The 21,422-nt window shown below is 31.8% G+C and overlaps 1 pseudogene; it reads left to right on the top strand.

Annotated features, from left to right (window-relative positions):
- Positions 1–18,526: 18,526 nt before the first annotated feature.
- Positions 18,527–20,347, top strand: LOC141549864 (uncharacterized; annotated as a pseudogene).
- The last annotated feature ends 1,075 nt before the right edge of the window (positions 20,348–21,422 follow it).

Here is a 21,422-nt window from a genome sequence, read left to right on the forward strand (position 1 = left end):
ATGGCAATCAGAAGTGTAGATCACTAAGTACAGAAATGGTAAGAGAGTATTTCAGTCATTAATTCACACAGGAATACAAGTAAGAAAGGCAAAGGAAGGAATTAAATCATATAATATAAATCAGGAAGGATTTTAGGAGACTATCTAATTCAAACCTCTTTCCTTTCCCACCACACCCACTTGTTTTCTTTTCTTTTTCAGTGATAAAATTCAGGCTGTGTTAGATGATTGATGAAAAAATACCACTGATATTTTGCTATTTGTGTGACCCATTATGAACCATTACATCCCTTTATGAATGTTTCCTCATGTATACAAGAGAGAAACAATAAATGTCAGATACAAATAACATCAGTTATTATGACTACTACAACTACAACTCTGAGTATAACTACTGCTGCTGCTATTCCTTGACTTGCCCTATATTAAGTACAATATTATGATGTAATATAATTCAACTACTAGGATATTAATCAATTGCTTCAACATACCTTTTATAAAGTAATTAATATGCTTCAGTTATTAGGGAAATAAGGACAAGAATAAACTAATTACCAAACTCAAGGATTTTATATTCTTGATCATATTGAAAGAGGAATAAATAGCTTCCTGCTGCAGGAATTTTATTGATTTTTAAGAGCCATTTATCCTACTTATATTCTCATTTAAATATATATATATATATGTATGTATGCATGACTACAAATTATGGAGGCTAATAGTGATATATTGATTATTTATTAGGATATGGAAAATATTTTAACTACAATATTCACTTCTATTGTCTTTGGAAATATTGGCTTTAAAATATACTTGTAAATAATTTTTAATATGCTAAAAACTTAGCTAAATATTCTTATTCCCTTATCTTGAAGATGCTAAATAATAAATACAATAAGACTGAAAACATGACCAGAAAAATAAAGGAAAACATGAAAATAAGTTTTGTAGAATAGAAGTAATTGAAATCAAAATGTTGGTGGGGGAAAAAAAAAAGGAATGGTAACTTTAGGATGCTTATGTTACTGAGAACTCAGAAAATTGTTGAGTAAGGACATTCTTACTTAATCCTCACATATTAACAAGAACTATTTCTGAAACTCCCATTCATTCATTCATTCTACTATAATCCTGAAAATCTCAAAATATCATTATCAAATTATAAAAGTTAAATCAACAACTTTAACTGCTTCTTAGTACCTTGCCCTTTTTTGTGATTTATTTTTTATTTCAAGGTTTTTATTGATCTTTACTTTAATTCCTTTTTCATATTCATTTTTTTAAGAAAAGATCCTAAAAAAAGGATACAGTTTGATTTAAACCAATGTCTGAACTCTTTAAGTATGCCATTTTTATACAAGGAAATCAGGGAGACAAATAACAGTGTGTAAAAGAATAGGGGCATAAATATCCAAACTAAAGTTGAAAAGATGATTAGAACCTAATAATCAGTTGAGCATTTGAAAGCCAAAATATAATTTTTCAATTGTTATTTAATTATTTTATTGATTCTTGTATAATCATTTATAGATGTATGGCCTCCTCTATGTAAATAGAAAAAAAAAATAAAAAGAGAGAAGAAATGTAATATAAAAATAATCACTTTGGAGCCCAAAACTAGCAAGAGTCTAACTCATCTTCAAAGTAGATTTGGTTGTATTTTATCATTTAAAATGCAGAACTAAGATTTATTATTATTTACTTCCTTTGGGGGGGAAAATATGTATATATTTTTTTTATCTTTTCCAATTCAGAAATCCTAGTTTCCTGTGATTTTTTAACCTTTTCTAATTCACAAATTTTGTTTTTCTCCACCTCCTGTGAATTCTTTATTTTTTCTAACTCAAATTTCAGGATATTGTTATTCTCTATCATAGCTTCTCTTTCCTTTCCCCAATTTTCTTCAAACTCTCTTAACTTTTTAATAGTCTCTCCTAGGAGAGAGTTATGTGATGGGGGGGGGCAGGTATCATTCCCCCTTAGGGTGTTATCTGGAGAATGTCTGGTGTTAGCTTCCTCGGGGTTTGGATACCTGCTCTTTCTCTGTGTAGAAGGTTTCATTTGTTCTCTTTATCTTCTTACTCGTTGTTAAAATTTTGTTTGGGGTTTGCCCTTGGAGTAAAGAGTTTATTTATTTATTTACCAGCTTCCTCCCAGACTGGAGGTAGAATGCAACAACCCTGTGCCTGAGATAAGATAGAGCTCTGGGACAGAGTTCCCCTCCACCCTCCCCGGAAATGCCTCAGACGTGGTTAGCACTGCTGCGCTTGGAGGAGTGCCCAGTGCCTGCTGTGTGACCTAGTGACTTCCCTGAGGTTTAAAGCTGAACAGTGATAGCATCACAAACCTCAGCCAATGCCTCCCTTCAGGCCATGGATATCAACAGCTGAAGGGAAAAGCCCCTGCACTCAAACCTGAAGTGTCTGCCCTGAAACCATGTTTCCTACTTCAAAAGTTCAGCTTCTATGTTCCTGGATATGCATCCATTATGATGCAAATCTATTTCAGTGGAAAATCTACATAAGTTCAGCATTTTTAGATTAGGGGTTGTATAGTCCTTGGATTTTTAAAAATAACAGTTTGTGTGAGAGCAGGCATGTAATATATAAAATGAGCTTTTAAAAATAAAAGAGGACTATTTTAATATTTTTCAGATGATTTCAGGAATATGGATTCTTTTAGATTTTAAAAATGTACAATATTGGGAATACAGTGAATAATGCTTTTAGTTTCATAACTTAAAGAAATCTTTAGATAATATAGAAGTGGTTTATTGCTTGCATAATAATGGCTAATAAATAATAATAAATAAATGGCTGAACTTGGTTTAGGTCCTTATCTGTCTATATCAGGGTTGTTGTTGTTGTTGTTTTTTTTACCAAACATCTTCCTGACTAGAGAGAAGAACAAAGTAAAAAAAAAAATAATTTTGGACATACACTAGGATTGCAGACTTGTAATTAGAGAGGAAGAAGTACGATTCCCCTTTAATGCAATTACTAAAGGTATTACACTTAGGCACTTCATCTGGAAAATTAGTATAAAGAAAAATTCAGGAAAATGAAGTAGGAAAAGAGAAGGGGAAACACACACATACACACATATTCTAAGAATTATAATAGCAAAACAGGAAAATAAATAAATAAATATCTATTAGCAATGCAATTAATAATGTTATTCTGGTTATATGTGTGTCTAATTTCCATATCTAAAGTTCTAGCTATATACTTTCATATTCTAGAAACATAAAATACAGTATTCTTCTATTCTCTAAATATATAACAAATTAAAAAAATAAAATTGATGTTTAAAATGCTTATTACATTTATATTTCAGATAATGCAAATATTTTAGAGTAGTCTTTTTTTAATGAAATGATAACTTTCTATTCATTTTCTCTTCCCTTCTCTTCAATTTGTATACTTCTCATTCCCTTTTCATTAACCCTCTCCAATAATAACTACAAAAGTTATGGGTCAGCAAAATAAATATAATATTTTATAAGCAGAGTAAACTTAATTTATACCTATTCAAACAAAACTTTAATATAATTCAAATATATAACATAAGCATATGATAAAAAACTAAGAGTGGAACAGAAACATAGAGACCATCTAAAGTGATAGGATTTAAAAAAAAAAAAAAGATTAAAGATTGTTGGATTTAGAATTGGTGAAACCAAATGTGTGTCCCCTGTTCATTAACTCCATTCATATATTTATTCATCAATTCACTTATTTGATTTGTCTTATTTACAATTTTTATTTAGTTGTTTATATATTTCTTTCTTATTTGAATCAAATAGTAGAAGACCTTGGAACCTATCCTTGTTTGGTTCAAAAAAAAAAAGAAATTCCTAATCATAACATAATTTTCCATAACAGGGATGAGAATATACATGAATTACAGCTCATACTTTCTTTAAAGGGTATTATAAAACATCTCCTTTATTCTTGACATTAAATATTCTATCATGATCCATATGAAATTAATGCAAACCTAATTGAAATAATCCTTTAGGAGACATCAGGATGGAGTAGAGAAAAAATGTAAGTAGTATACAAATCTAAAGTTTGAATCTGACTTGATTAGATCAATTAACTTCTATTAGTCTAATCGATAACAACATGGTATCTAAGGCTAATTGAAGATCAAATTTTATTATTCATGATTAATTTGCACCCTCCATCTTGACACATCCCCTTTCCTATACTGTTAGGGTAAACTCTGGACATTTGCTTTTGTGATAGGTTATACTTTATACTTTTCCCTTTAAATCCATTTCATTTCTCCCTTAATTTCTCCATTAATGATTGCTTCTATCTCTCTCAACTTCAATCCAATTACATCGAATAAGTATTTATTGAACACCTCTTATGCATTAGATGCTAACAAAACAATGACTGAAAAATTACATGCCCTAAAGCAGTTTACACTCTAATGGAGGGAGATTTTACAGGCAGAGAAAGGTAAGCAGAAAATAATTTCAGAAGGAAAAAAAATATATATATCACTTAATTTAACAAAGTAGATTGTGGATTAATAAAAACACTCTGCTAGTAATAGTTCTTAAAATGATTCTTGAAAGAAGTTGAGGAATTCAAACCACTATAGGTAAGAGAAAGAGAGTAGAAAGATATGTGTAATACTTTGGAAAAAAAATGACTTCATTGGTTTTACTTTCTGAGGAATTAAGCCCTTATCTCCTGTTAAACAAATTGAATTATCACAAAAACATATCTCTTTCTTAGAATATTGATCTATTCTGTTCTTTGTTTGAAGAGGAAAAGCTTTTGTTTGCTTTGCAGTTGTTTGTCTCTCTTTTACAACATTCTTAAGTATGAATCATAATGAAGTAATGGAACTATTATAGTTAGTTTTGGGTCTTATTTGGAGAATTCCTATAAATTATATGTAGAACCAAAAATTTCATTAGTGTAAATCACTGAGAATCATCTTCAATAGAGAGCCTAAATGAGTGAGATTAAAATGGTATTTCTAATTTTCCATTAACAAGCTCTAATGTATCAGATTCACTAACCATTAATTAAATACCCATTAAATACAGGACACTTTGCTGAAGAAATGAAGAAAAAATATGAGTTTAGATGTTCATGAATCTTTCATCCTTGGCAACCAGGTGACATTGAAGAAAGGAACTTATCAGGAATATATGAATTTGAATTTCATTTCAGACAGTTATTAGCTGTTACCAAAGGAGAGTCATAAAATCTTGGTCTGTCTCATCAATGTTATCTATAAAACTAGAATATTAGCAACCATATCACAAAATTATTGTGAAAATCAAATAAAATGATACATATAAAGTATTTTGACAGCCTCAAAATAAATGAAGGAATAAAGTAAGTACTCACTATATGCAAAACATTGTAACACCCAAGGCGATACAAATAGAAAAGCAAAATATTGCCTACTGTCCAATATCTTAAAACTAGATGTTGAACATATTTATTTCTAAAATAACACAATAACCTAAAATTCTAATTTGACATCACACCTAGACATAGCTTTAATTTCTTTAGAAATGTATGAATTATTAGGAAACTCAAGATGTCCAAATCTATCTCAAATGTGTTTTTTGAAAGAGGGTGTTATTAAATAAATTTTCTTGCTTTATGTACAAGTAGATATGTTTTGTTGTTTAATTAGGAGAAAAAATAAAATCACTGGTCTGTTAATAATACAGATGAAGTGGATGCCTTTTTTAAAAACTCTATGCTCACTGCTTTCAATTTAAAATTAAAGTAGCATTTCATGGAGAGTTATATATATAACCTGGAAAGGATGAATGCAATTAAAATAAATTGGCTGACATAGGTTAATTGCATTTTTTCTTGTTTATCAGGCTGGATTTTTTTTTTAAATAATGGATTACAATGTAGGTATATGGTGTTCTTTACTAAGACATCAGTATGGAGATCAGAGGCTGACAAAAAATTATTTGCCCATGTCATTTTCAGACAGTAGGATCACCTTTCCCAAATCAGTAATCTAGTTCTCTATTACATTCTTCAACATCTTAATTCAAATACTCCTGTTTCTGCATGATGGGCACTAGGTCGTGAATATGGAATTACTTCACTTGACTTCACTTGAAATTCATTTAATTTTCAACTCTATTAGAAATGGGGAGAGTGCAAATGGGCTTGGTCTTAAATTGCAGGGAGAAAATTTTTAATACTGAGTGAGTCTCATACCTTGACTCTGCTTCCCAGTTTTTATCTTGAAGTGGGACTAGGAAGACACCCAAACTCTTGTTTTTCTTGGTTGGTTTCAATAATACATATATAAAGCAAATATTTTTAAGGCAATTGAATATTAGTAGCAGTAGAAATTCACATTTTTCATGTACCTTCTACTTATATCACTATGACACACATGGCTGTTGATATATTTGTCTATTCTATTGAAGAAAAAAAAAGACTAATCCTTAAGTTGTTGAAATCATTGAACAATTCTTATGATTACTGCATACCCTTCCCTTAAATTTCTCAACCCTCAAAGTTGAATTTGGTTAATTAGATATTCTATTATTGCAGTCCTTGAAAAGTTAGACATTGACTTTTTTTTTTATAACAAAACTGTTTTAAATGAAACTCTCTCAAATTTCTGTTTCTAAAACAATAACAACAACACTAACATTAAAAAGGTCTGTTTCCAAATAAAGATTTACTCCAAAAGAAAAAAAAAAAGTAAAATCAGTAAGTGTTATATAAGAATTGTTCCCACAAAATTTTAGTAAATAAAAGGTTTGTTATGATTTCCAGAAAAAAAGTACATGTATACACACACACACACACACACACACACACACACACACACACACACAGACATTTGAGAATCTGCTAATTATTCAGTATGCTAAATATGATGTGGAGTGGAGAAAAAGGAAATAATTCACCAGATTCCTTTCATGCCCAGCAAAGTTGTGAGATTGCCAATGTTTGCATTTTTTGTTATATTACACTGCTCTTAGAATTTTTCCATTGCAGGATCTTAGTCCCAGGATTTCTCATGTGATATTCTCTCTGTTGTAATGGAAACCATTATTTTAGCCTTTCACTCTAGAAGTGATCTTCCTAATCCAACTCCTTTAGAAAGCTATAAAGGAATAGCATTGTTAATGTGGTAAACTCATTCTAGCAAAGACATTCATGTTAAAAAAGGAAGAATTTATTAGGTCTTCTTAATATCGTTTGTATCATAATACAGCTCTTTTCTGTTTCAACTTGAAAGTCTGTATTGGCTATTTATACATCATAAGCTCATAAATTTTAGTGAGCAAGGTCCTTTTACAAAATGAAAATGAGTGTGTATAATGTTTGCTTTTTCAAAAATGGATTTTAGCTCTTTTATATTTTCTGGTGAATCTGGTCTTTTAAAATATGTCTTAGCATTTGGTTTAGTCAAGAGGTATACTCAATCTCACAGCTAGATGGCATAAAAATGATGCATAAATTTATCATCTCAGTGATTAAATAGATGGGAGATCAAAACAAAAATAAACAAAAAGGCCTTCCATCTCTACTTGGGGATGAAACTCAAATAGCCCTGTGAGAGATTTAAGCACTCAGAAGTAAAAAGTTTCCCAAATGTCATAGTAATCATTGTATTCTTCTTTAAGGAATAATTTGAAAAGGTTTTGCTTTTGTTTGTTTTAAAATCTGTGATTGGAAAATGAAGTAGCTGAGAGAATTGTTAGAAGTATGCCTTAAATTAGTTGAATAAATAATAACATATCATTGAAAAAATATTCAATGATTAAACTTTTATTTGTCTTCTTTTTTTGACTAGAAAAAGAAAGAAAGCAGTGAATGTGGTTGCCTTTTCATGTGTTTGCTCTTGGCCTTGAAATCATCATATTTTAAAAAAGGAAACAATTGGAAAATATGATGTCTTAAGTACCTTCCAACTTTAAATGTATGTGTGTCATATTTTCCTATTTAAATCAAAAGTGAAGCATAAGTTAAATGCTTAAAGTTAAAGGAATCGATTGACACTCTACCTATATCATTTAATACCTCTATTCCCATTAGCAAGTCATTTTGTCTCTGTTAATCTTAGTTACTCATTTCTAAAATAATAGTATCAGACTACAGAACATTTAAACTTCCATCTCACCTCTAATTCTAAGATTTAATGTTTATGATCAGTAGGACAGCTGAGGGACACCATTAGCATTTTTTTTTTTTATTATGGAAGAAAGATGCCACGATAAAGAGTAGCCCAGTACTTTGCAGAACCTCCACTGAGGCCTAAAGATCTATAGGACTCTGTAAGCTAAAGAAAGTTATAAAATAATCGTATATTGCCCTAACTTAAAGAGAAATTTTTACTGAAGCTTTAGAAATACATGAGAAATATTAATACAAAGAAGCCTGGAAATTACAGAAGTCCTGGAGCTTCCTCAGTAGTCCCCATACTTCCAAATTTCATTCTTCAGGTCTAGCTAGGAAAGGCAAAGCCTTTTAACTCATTTCTGGCTACCTAAGTACAGCTCTTCAGAGAGCAGTGGGTCTTTTATTATCAGATTTCAGTTTACATTTTGGAAAACAGACTAAAGCCCTGTGGAGGTGCTGAAAAAATGTAGCAGCAATCGGTCTTCAATAATTAAGACAAGTTATCCAATAAAATAAGTTGCTAAGTCCAATTTTGGAAGCAAGGTATTATTTAAGCTTGTAATAGCAATCAAGTTGAAGAACAGTTGAATGTAACAACAGGATAAGGGAAGGATCCCAAGAAAAAGTCACAAGTCCTGTATCAAAATAGAGAATGTTGGTACAATCCTGCATGGAATTAGTTTTGGCCTCCCTTGAAGGAGGGACTGGTGTTACCCACAACAGGCAAAAACAGCAGAAATGAAAAGGTCTTTGCATCCTGTATTCCATCATCATTACATACCATAATTTATTCAACTATTTACCAATTGATGAGTATTCCTTCAATTTCCTTTTTTTTTTTTTTTGCCTCCAGAAAAGAGATGATACAAATATTTTTGCACATAATAGATTTTTTTTTCATTTTTGTTCTCTTTTTGGATACAGATCTAGTATTAGTATTGGTAGGTCAAAAATATGCATGATTCTATAGCATTTTGGGCATAGTAAAACATTGAATATTATAAGAGGAAAATATTCAATTGTGGGATGTCTACCTTGAAACCCCAAGGAGAAGAGTAACATCATGTTAATACATGAAAACCCTCAAAGGGGGAAATATATTTTGTTCACAGGAATAGCAGGAGTACTGTGGGGAAAAAAAAGAACTGAAATATAAAATAGAAATAAATTTAAAAAGACAAGATCTCTTGATACCTAGTGACAAATCAATTATACTCTCAAAGAAGAATTGGATGCTTTGGAAAAGAAGAGGCAAGGTAGAAGATTAAACTTAACAATTCAAAAAGAAACATCACAGTATATCATTTATATTTATTTTTAATAATGTAATATAAGAAATATAATATCAAAAATAATGATGAGGAAAACAGTCAAAATGGTAGAGAAAAAACCTAAACTCAACATTGAATAAAATGTCTAAACTCATTTTGTAGCAACCAAAACCAAGAAGATAGACTTGGGAAAGATCTCTTTTGTTTGGGTAAAATGGGCACAGCAGGAACAGGAAGTTCTTAATTTCAGCAGAAGTCAGCAAGCAATGCCAGGTGCTCCTGGATCTATAGAGCAGTTGTACAGCAGACTCATTGTGACGCATCCAACTAACCACAGCAAGGCAGGAAAACAACATTTCCAGAAACCCTATAACAACATATACATATATATATATATATATATATATATATATATATATATATATATATATATATATATATATATATATATATATATATATATATATATATATATATATATACACATACATACATACACGTATATACATATATACACAATATATATACATATATATATACACGTATATATATACACAATATATATATACAAAATACATGTATATATATATATATATACACACAATACATATATATATATATATACGTATATACATATATACACAATATATATACAAAATACATATATATATACATACATATATATACATATATACACGTATATATATACACTATATATATAATACATATATACATATATATATACACATATATATATACACACAATACATATATATATATATACACGTATATACATATATACACAATATATATATACACACAATACATATATATATATAAATATATATATATATAAACATATATATAAATATATATATATAAACATATATATAAATATATATATATATAAACATATATATAAATATATATATATATATATATATATATATATATATATATATATATATATATATATATATATATATATATATATATATATATATATATATATATATATATATATATATATATATATATATATATATATATATATATATATGTGTGTGTATTGTACAATCACTCAACCTCAAATAGCAAGCCATTAGTCCTAAGGACATGGGACAAAAAGCCAATGGTGAATATGCTAACCACAAGAATTTTGGGTCTGTGCTCCTTACACACCATGAGCAGAGATCAACTTTAAAAGTCGCAAAAAGGTTGGAAAGAGGGTAAAAAAGAAAACAAAATCCAAGGGGCCTGTCCACAGAAGTTTACTATGACTACAAGGAATGAGAAAACACAAACTGAAATGAAGACATTAGTATTAAAATGCCTACATGCAAAGCCTCAAGGAGAAATATGAATTCATTTCAAAACCAAAGTATCTTCATGGAGGAGGGCAAGTGGAATTTTAAAACTAGAATAAAAGACATAGAAGCAAAATTGGGGGAAAAAGAGAATTATACAAGGGAATCATGGATAAAAGTATTAACAAATAAAAAAAAAAGAAAACAACTACTTAAAAATTAGAATCAAGGATTCTGTCTGGAAAAGAACATACAAAAATCTATTTAAGAAAACAACACTTTCAAGAGTAAAATTATCCCAAAAGAAAAAGAAGCTACAAAAGTTAACTCATGAAAATAATTCTTTATGTACTATAATTGATTCAATGAAAATTAATGACTTTAGGAAACCTTAAGATTCCCTTAAAAATGAAAAAAGAAAAAGAAAAAGAAAACATAAAATACATTACTGGAAAAAATACTGACCTGGAAAATAGATGGAGAAAAGATAATTTAAGAATTGTTGTATTATCTGAAAGTCAATATAAATAAAAATCTAAACATCTTTCATGAAATTATCAATTTAATGATGAAAAGAACCATCTACACCCAGAGGGAAGATTGGAATAGAGTGTGGAACACAATATAATATTTTTACTCTCTTTGTTATTTGTTTGTGTTATGTTTTCTTTATCAGTTGTTGTCTTTTTCTTCCTCTTTGATCTGATTTAATTGTTTAACTATGTATACATGTATTGTATCTAACATGCTTTGCAACATATTTAACATATATTGGACTATTTGCTAGTAAGTGGAGGAAGTAGGGGTAAGGAGGGGAAAATTTGGAACAAAAGGTTTTGCAAGGATCAATGTTGTGAAAATAAAAATTTTTACCCAACAGATGCTTTGCAAATAAAAAAAAAAAAAGAAAAGAAAAGAAAGAAATCATCAATTAAAACTGCCCTGATGTCTAAGAATCAGAGGATAAACAAGTGATTTGAAGAGTACATTGATCACTTTCTGGATGAGATCCCCAAAAGAAAATTCCCAGGAACAGTATACCTAAATTGTAAAACACTCAAGTCAAGCAGAAAACACAGCATACAGCCAGAAAGAAACAATTCAGATATGAAGCAACCATACTTGGGATTATATAGGTCTTAGCAGTTTGTACAGTATAGGATCAAAAGGTTTGGGATAGTATATTCCAAAAGATGAAGATCTTGGATTACAATTTATAATAAACTAATCAGAAATACTGAGCATACTATTTCCAGAAAAAAAAGGGCCATTCATTGAAACAGGAATTTCAGTCTTTACTGATTTAAAAAACAGTATTGAACAGAGAACTGAATTTACAAGAGTAAGATTCAAGAGAGGAAAGTAAAGATAAAACAAAAAGAAAAATAATGTTTTTCAATAAGATTCAATTGTTTACAGCCCTAATAGAAATTTATATTATTTAATTAAGAACTTTAAGAACTATGTCTCTATTAGAAGAGATATGAAAAATATCTATTTAGACAAGTTGCAGGAAGAAATTGGCTTGATGGAATGACATTAAAAAGTAAAAGGGCAAGCAAAACATTGTACAGGGAGAAAAGGGAAGAGGGAAGCAGTTAGTAATCATTACTGTGAATGTAAATGTAATGAACTGTTGTATAAAAGAGAAACAGATAGCAGAGTATACTAAAAATCAGAATCCTGCAATATATTATTTATAAGAAACGTATGCAACAGAAAAATGCAGAAAGAAAAGGTTAAAAAAAAAAAGAAAGATGAAAAAGAGTGTATAATTCTTTATCTGAAGTTAATTTAAAAAAAGAGAAAAAAGAAAATAATCACATGAGAATCCTAATCTTAGAGACAACAACAGCAAAAATAGCTCTAATTAAAAGAGACCAATGGGCAGAGCTAATCTCTCTTTGCTGAGCTCTTCTTGGTTTTCTTCAGATTAATACAGATCAATCTACTGTTCTGGGCCAAGATGGCAGCAAGGAGGCACACAGCTGCTTGAACACCATGTTTTCTCTCAGAATTTACTTCATGAAAAGCCTCGGAATTAATGCTTGACCAGAAAAAAAAACAAAAAACAAAACAAAACAAAACAAAAAAAAACCACAAATAATTACCAACAAAAGACATCCTTGAAATTTGCCAGAAAAGGTCTGCCTTTGCTTGGGGGAGGGGACAAACAGACTGGGTGCAGGCTGAGGACAGGAGCTATAGTGAGGGAGGCAGCTCACACTGCTCAGACTTGAGGGGGAAGGGGGGAGATTGCTTCCATTTCTGTGAAGCAACCTTTAACCCAGTGTAGATATTCTGTCTTGGAAGCAAGCCAGCAGAGAAGGTGTAAACACTGGACATAAAGAATAAAACCCCTGAAAGCTAGCATCTCTCCAGACCTGGCTACTCCCACCCTCACCGAGATTGACTCAGCGTGTTCTTACAGCCTCAGAGCACAGACGCAGCACAGCCATCTCTATTCTATTAGTGCCTTGTTTCTGTCTCCTGCAGTATGTAGAGAAAGCTCAGTAACACCATCCAGCCCCATCCCCTCCCCCTAGGAAACAGACCAATTGTTTCTCTTGTCAATTTGTTTTCTTCAATTCCCACTCTGATAAAATGAACAAAAAATTTAAAAGGGCTCCAATCATTGACAGCTTCTGTATGGATAGAGAGCAGACTTCAAACACTGAGGAGACTAAAAGCAGACTGTCTCCAGGGGAATCCCCAAAGTGGATATGATCTGCTCCTCCATACACAAAACTCTCATAGAGGAAATCAAAAAGGCTCTCACAAGAGAGCTAGAAGAGAAATAGGAAAAGGAAAGGGAAGCTTGGCAAGAGAGATAGGAGAAGTCATCCAGAGTGGATAAAGAGATCAAATCATTGAGAAATAAAATTAGTGAGTTGGAAAAAGAAAAGAGCTCTCTAAAAATAAAATTGATGACATGGAAAAAAAATTTCATAGAAGATAAAAACTCAATCGGACAATTACAAAAAGATATAAAGAAAGTGAGTGAAGAAAATATATCATTGAAAATTAGAATTGAACAAGTAGAAATTAATGACTCAAGGAGAAACCAAGAAGTAGTCAAGCAAAAACAGAAAAATGAAACAATTGAAAAGAATGTCAAGTACCTTATTGGAAAGACAACAGACCAGGAAAACAGATCCAGGAGAGACAATTTGAGAATGATTGGACCCCCTGAAAAATGTGAGGAAAAAAATACCTGGACAATATATTCCAGGAAATTATCAAATAGAACTGCCCAGATGTTTTGGAAACAGAGGGTAAAATAAACATTGAAAAAATTCATCAATCACCTACTGAAATGGACCCTAAAATCAAAACGCCAAAAAATACAGTGGCCAAGTTCAAGAACCATCAGACAAAGGAAAAAATATTGGAAGCTACTAGAAAAAAGTAATTCAGATATGGAGGAGCCACAATAAGGATAACCCAGGTTCTAGCAGCGTCCACATTAAAGGAGTGAAGGGCCTGGAATATGATATTCTGAAAGGATAAGGAACTTGGTATGCAGCCAAGAATAACTTACCCAGCAAAAATGAACATTGTTTTCTGGGGAAGAAGATGGACATTTAACGAAATAAATGAATTCCAACTATTCTTGATGAAAAAACCAGACCTACATAATAGGTTTGATCTTCAAATAGAGAACTCAAGAGATTTCTAAAAAGGCAAAAAAAAAAATTCAGAACTATATTTCTGCCATAAAGATATGTAAAGAACTCATGTATAATTTGTCCTAGAAACTAGAGGTGGAAAGGAAATTATATCATAAAAAAGGGTAAAGTGGTGGTACTACATCTCATGAAGAGGCAAAGGTAACCTATTATATTGGAGAGAAAGAAGGGAGGAGGATGAACATAGTGTGTATCAATAGACACATTTGATTTATGGTGAAACTTCTTCCACTTCACTGAAAAGTGGGAAGGAAGGAGTAAGCTAAGGGGAAGGGAATACAGAAATTGTGAAGAAAAGGGGTAAAATAGGGGGAGGAACTTTGAGGTGGAGGAGGGATACTAAAAAGGGAGGGCTGTGAAAAACTAGTGGTGCTCACAAGTGTAATTCTGGGGAGGGGGGTAAGAAGAAAGGAAAGGAGGAAAGCATAAGCAGGGGTTAACAGGATGGCATGCAAAATAGAATTAGTCATTCTAACCATAAATGTGAATGGGGTAAACTCCCCCATATAGAGGAAGCAGTTAGCAGACTGCATTAAAAGTCAGAATCCTAGTATATGTTGTTGTTTACAGGAAACACACCTGAAACAGGTGATACATTCAAAATAAAAGTAAAAGGGTGGAGCAGAGTCTACTATGATTCAGGTGAAGCCAAAAAAGCAGGGATAGCCATCCTCATCTCAGATCAAGAAAAAACAAAAATTGATCTAATTTAAAGAGATAAGGAAGGGCATTATATCCTGCTAAAGGGTAGCATAGATAATGAAGCAGTATCAATATTAAACATACACACACCAAGTGGTGCAGCATCTAAATTCTTAAAAGCGAAATTAAGGGAGCTGCAAGAAGAAATAGACAGCAAAACTATAATAGTGGGAGATCTCAACCTTGCATTCTCAGAATTAGATAAATCAAACCACAAAATAAGTAAGAAAGAAGTCAAAGAGGTAAATAGAATACTAGAAATTTTTTTTATGATAGATCTATGGTGAAAACTAAATGGAGACAAAAAAGAATACACTTTCTTCTTAGCAGTTCATGGAACCTATACAAAAATTGATCATATACTAAGACATAAAATCCTCAAAATCTAATATAGTAAGGCAGAAATAGTAAATGCATCCTTTTCAGACTATAACACAATGAAAATTACATTCAATAAAAAAGCCAGGGGAAAATAGACTAAAAAATAATTGGAAACTAAATAATCTTATACTAAAGAATGATTGAGTGAAACAGCAAATCATAGACATAATTAATAAATTCACTCAATAAAATTACAAAAATGAGACATCATACCAAAATGTGTGGGATACAGACAAAGCAGTAGCAGTAATAAGGGGCAGTTTTATACTTCTTGAGGTCTACTTGCATAAAATAGAGAAAGAGAAGGTCAAAGAATTGGGCTTACAAGTAAAAATGCTAGAAAAGGAACAAACTAAAAACCCTAAGGCAAACACAAAACTTTAAATTCTAAAAATACAAGGTGAGATTAATACAATTGAAAGTAAAAAACCTATTGAATTAATTAATAAAACTAAGAGTTGGTTCTATGAAAAAACAACAAAATAGACAAACCCTTAATAAATCTGATTTTAAAAAAAGGAAGGAGGAAAAGCAAATTGTTAATCTTAACAATGAAAAGTGAGAACTTGGCACAAATGAAGAGGAAATTAGAACAATTGTTAGGAGCTACTTTGCCCAACTTTTTGCCAATAAATTCAATAACTTAAAGGAAATGGAAGAATACCTTCCAAAATGTAGCTTGCCCAGATTAACAGAAGAAGAAGTAAATAGTCTAAAAGTCCCATTTCAGAAAAAAGAAATAGAACAAGCTATTAATCAACTCCCTAAGAAAAAATTCCCCAGGACCAGATGTATTTGCATGTGAATTCTACCAAACATTTAAAGAACAACTAACTCCAATGCTATATAAACTACTTGAAAAAATAGGGACTGAAGGAGACCTACCAAATTCCTTTTATGACACAAACATGGTACTGAACCCTAAACCAGGTAGGCTTAAAACAGAGAAAGAAAAATTATAGACCAATCTCCCTAATGAACATTGATGCTAATATCTTAAATAAAATATTAGTAAAATGACTACAGAAAATCATCCCCAGGATAATACACTATGACCAAGTGGGATTTTTAACAGGAATGCAAGGCTGTTTCAATATTAGGAAAACTTTTAGCATAATTGACTATATCAATAACAAAATTAACAAAAACCATATGATCATCTCAGTAGATGCAGAAAAAGCATTTGATAAAATCCAACATTCATTCCCACTAAAAACACTTGAAAGTATAGGAATAAATGGACTATTCCTTAAAATAATAAGAAGCATATATTTAAAACCATCAGTAAACATCGTATAAACTGGAACCTTTCCCAAGAAGATCAGGAGTGAAACAAGTTTGCCCACTATCATCATTACTATTCAATATTGTACTAGCAATGCTAGCTTTAGCAATAAGAGCCAAGAAAGAGATTCAAGGAATTAGAGTAGGAAATGAGGAAATCAAACTATCACTCTTTGCTGATGACATAATGGTATACTTAGAGAACCCCAAAGATTCTGCAAAAAAGCTATTATAAATAATTCAGAACGTTAACAAAGTTGCATGATACAAAATAAATCCACATAAATCCTCAGCATTTTTATACATTACCAACCCAATCCACTAGCAAGAGATACAAAGAGAAATTCCATTCAAAATAACTGTCGATAGTATAAAATATTTGGCAATATATCTATCAAAGGAAAGTCAGGAACTATATGAGCAAAATTACAAAACACTTGCCACAAAAATAAAGTCAGATTTAAATAATTGGAAAGACATTCAGTGCTCTTAGTTAGGCCAAGCGAATATAATCAAGATGACAATACTCCCTAAACTAATCTATTTATTTAGTGCTATACCAATCAGATTCCCAAGAAACTATTTTAATGACCTGGAAAAAAATAACAACAAAATTCATATGGAAGAACAAAAGTCGAGAATTTCAAGGGAAGTAGTGAAAAAAAAATCAAATGAAGGTGGCCTAGCTGTACTTGATAAAGAACTATATTATAAAGCAACAGTCACCAAAACCATTTGGTATTGGCTAAGAAATCGACTAGTTGTTCAATAGAATGGATTATATTCACAGGGCAAGATAGTGAAGAAAAATAGCAATCTAGTGTTTGACAAACCCAAAGATCCCAACTTTTGCGATAAGAATTCATTATTTGGCTAAAACTGCTGGGAAAACTGGAAATTAGTATGGCAGTAACTAGGCATGGACCCACATTTAACACCACATTCTAAGATTAGATCAAAATGGGTCCAAGATTTAGGCATAAAGAATTAGATCATAAATAAATTAGAGGAACATAGGATAGTTTACCTCTCAGACTTGTGGAGGAGGAAGGAATTTGTGACCAAAGGACAACTAGAGATCATTATTGATCACAAAATAGAGAATTTTGATTAAATAAAATCAAAAGCTTTTATATAAACAAAACTAATGCAAACAAGATTAGAAGGGAAGTAACAAATTGGGAAAACATTTTTGCAGTTAAAAGTTCTGATAAAGGCCTCATCTACAAAATATACAGATAATTGACTTTATTTATAAGAAATCAAGCCGTTCTCCAATTAATAAATGGTCAAAGGATATGAACAGACAATTTTCAGATGATGAAATTGAAACTATATCCACTCACATGAAAGAGTGTTCCAAATCACTATTGATCAGATTAAAATTAAGACAACTCTGAGATACCACTACACACTTTTACAGATTGGCTAAGATGACCGGAACAAATGAATGTTGGAGTGGATGTGTGAAAACTGGGATACTGATGCATTGTTGGTGTAGTTGTGAAAGAATCCAACCATTCTGGAGAGCAATTTGGAATTATGCTCCAAAATTTTTCAAACTGTGCATACCCTTTGATCAAGCAGTGCTACTACTGGGCTTATATCCCAAGAAATACTAAAGAAGGGAAAGGGAGACTTAGGTTGAGGTTGAGGAACGTTGACAGCCTGGCGGGGTCAAAGGATATGACCTGTGGTGGGGAGACAAGACTTGGAAAAAGTCAGAATATCAAGGAAACACTGGAGCAGGAATGATATTGGGGTCCAAGACCTTCAAGAGAAATAATTTCTTGACATTCCAAGGTGTTGCTTTGGAATTCACCCAGGAGGAGTAGAGCTATTTGGATCCTGGCCAGAATGACATGTACAGGGACGTGATGCTGTAGAATTATGAGAAGTTTGTCTGTCTTGATAAGGGCTTCCAGAAATTAAACCAACTGTGATTTCTTGTCTGGAGAGACATGAAGCTCCCTGGCTATCATGAAAAGAAGTCTCCAGATGCATTTTTGAGGATTCCCTTGTTGAGAAAACAGAATGTGAAACAAAGGACTCAGATTCAGTTCCAGAGAAATGTATTTCCACAAGAAAGCCATTCACAAAGAGACTCAAAATGTATGGTTTCTGGGATTCCCAATTGGGAGAAACTTGGAATTATGACACTGGATTAGAAAGCCAGAAAAAGAGCCTGGAAAGACAGGTAATAGTGGATATAAACACGTCTCACAAATTCAGTGTTCCATATTTTTTCCAATTTGGAAAAAAAAAAAAAAAAAAACTCAGTTCAGTTCCCTTTCCAAAACAAAAAATTATTTCTGTAGAAATACATTTTCATAATTGTTTTAGAGTTGGAAAGGGCTTCAAGGAAATGTATAAGTTTAATACATACAAGAATTCTTTCAGGTTCCCCTCAAACTTAATCATTACCATAGAGTATTTTCTCAAGGAGAATCCCATAGAGCCAATGAATGTCTCTGAAGCCTTCATATCAATCCATGCCTTACTGAATATGGAGGAATTTGTAGTGGAGAGAAATTTCATCAATTTGGGTAATGTGGGAAGACTTCCAGCTACAATCCATATCATACTATTCATCTGAAAAATCTTCAGGAAGAAAAGCCTTTTAACAAAGTAACAAAGGTAGAAAAGCTTTTCACCAGAGGCAATATCTTGGTCAACATAAGAGAATTCCTACTGAAGAGAAACCTTATAAATGTACTGAATGTGTAAAAGCCTTCAGGCAAAATAAAAATCTTAAATCACATAAGAAAAAGCATATACTGAAGAGAAAACTTATAAATGTAATGAGTGTGAAAAAGTCTTCAAGATTAAAGGAAACCTTAATTCACATAAGAGAATTCATACTGGAGAAAAACCTTATAAATGTACTGAATGTGGAAAAGACTTCAGGCAAAATAGAAGTCTTAAATCACATAAGAAAAATCATACTGAAAGAAACCTTATAAATATAATGATTGTGGAAAAGTCTTCACCCTTAAAGGAAACCTTAATTCACATAGGAGTATTCACCCTATGAATGTAATGAATGTGGAAAAACTTTCAGGGATAGGGGATACCTTAATAGACATAAGAAAATTCATACTGGAGTGAAACCATACAAATGCAGTGAATGTGGAAAAGCTTTCAACTGTAAGAGAGACTTTGTTGTACATGAGCAAATTTATACTGGGGAGAAACCCTTTAAGTGTATTGAATGTGGAAAAGCCTTCAGTCAGAAGGGAAGCCTTATTTCACATAATAAAATTCATACTGGAGAGAAACCATTTAAATGTAATTTATGTAAAAAAGCCTTCAGTTTTAAGGAACACTTTACTAGACAAAAAAGTATACATACTGGAGTGAAATCCTACATATGTAAGGAACGTGGAAAAGCCTTTCGCTCTAATGAAGGTATAAAAAGACATAAGATAATTCATACCAAAGAGAAACACTACAAATGTAATGAATGTGAGAGGCTCTTCCCCAAAATGCAACAATGTTGGCTATTCTATGAAAGTTACAGGAGGCAATGGATTAAGAGTCTACTTGTAAGACTTCCAAGGCAACTAAAATAGACAAATAGTGAGCCCCTAAACTTGATAAAAATGTGAGATTTTTCAATGCCCAACCAACAAATGAAGGAAATCAGTAGCAATGGGCTCACAGCATGGTAAACCCATTATTACCTGTAGAAGAAGCTCCCTTTTGCTGTAACAAAAGACTCCAAATTTTAAAAATGGACAGAAAAGTAAAAAGAGTTCTGGCCATAGGCAGCTTTTATGGAGAAAGAGAAGATCATATATCAAACTTTGAGGACACTAAAGGCAAACTGTGTCCAGATGAAGCTTCAAAGGATGATATGAATTGGTCCCCACCTCATAAGACTCTCTTGAAATAATTCAAAAAGAATCTTAAAAGAGAGCTATGAGGGAAAGGAAATGAGAACTTAGCAAGATTATTTGGAAAAGGAAACACAGAAATTATCTGAAGAAAACTCCTTTAAAATAGATTTAGTTAAATGGAAAAATCATATAATCTTTATGCAAAATACTGTTTGTTACTTAACAGCAGTCACTTCATTTGTGAAAGCCCTAGTGTTACTTAGTATTTTACATAACCAGTCTCTCCTAATCCCCAGGGTGTCAGAGAATCCTCTATTTACTGAGCTTTGCAGTGTCAACTAGTTTTACCCAGCTGCCTCTGAGGCCTTCAGAGGTTTCTGGCTATGATTTTTTGAATCATAGTTTAATAACCAATACCATGCTCAAAAATAACCATGTGCACACTTAAAGTAATTATTATACTTCCTCATATAATGCCCTGACCTGTTAACTCCCAAATAAACACCTGGTCTGCAAGAGACCCATGTGTTCACTATCAAGATCCTGACCTCGCTTGGCTATTCATCCACTTGGCTCAGCTACCCCAGGATAAAGAGAGCGACCTCCTGCTGTGGTGGGCTTAAAAGGGGTCTGTGAGTTCACAATCAGAGAGGGAGCTGTCACCTGATATGAAGCTATCTTGATATGACAAGAATCCTGCCCATGGGACAGTTTGTAGCCACAGAAATTACTTTTGGGCCACTCAAACCTCCTGTTGTGCCGTGTCAGCCCATGTAAATGACTCTTACATCTTTATGCCAATCACTTC

This window comes from Sminthopsis crassicaudata, chromosome 1 (genome assembly GCF_048593235.1).
Source record: "Sminthopsis crassicaudata isolate SCR6 chromosome 1, ASM4859323v1, whole genome shotgun sequence".
NCBI classification, from domain to species: Eukaryota; Metazoa; Chordata; class Mammalia; order Dasyuromorphia; family Dasyuridae; genus Sminthopsis; species Sminthopsis crassicaudata.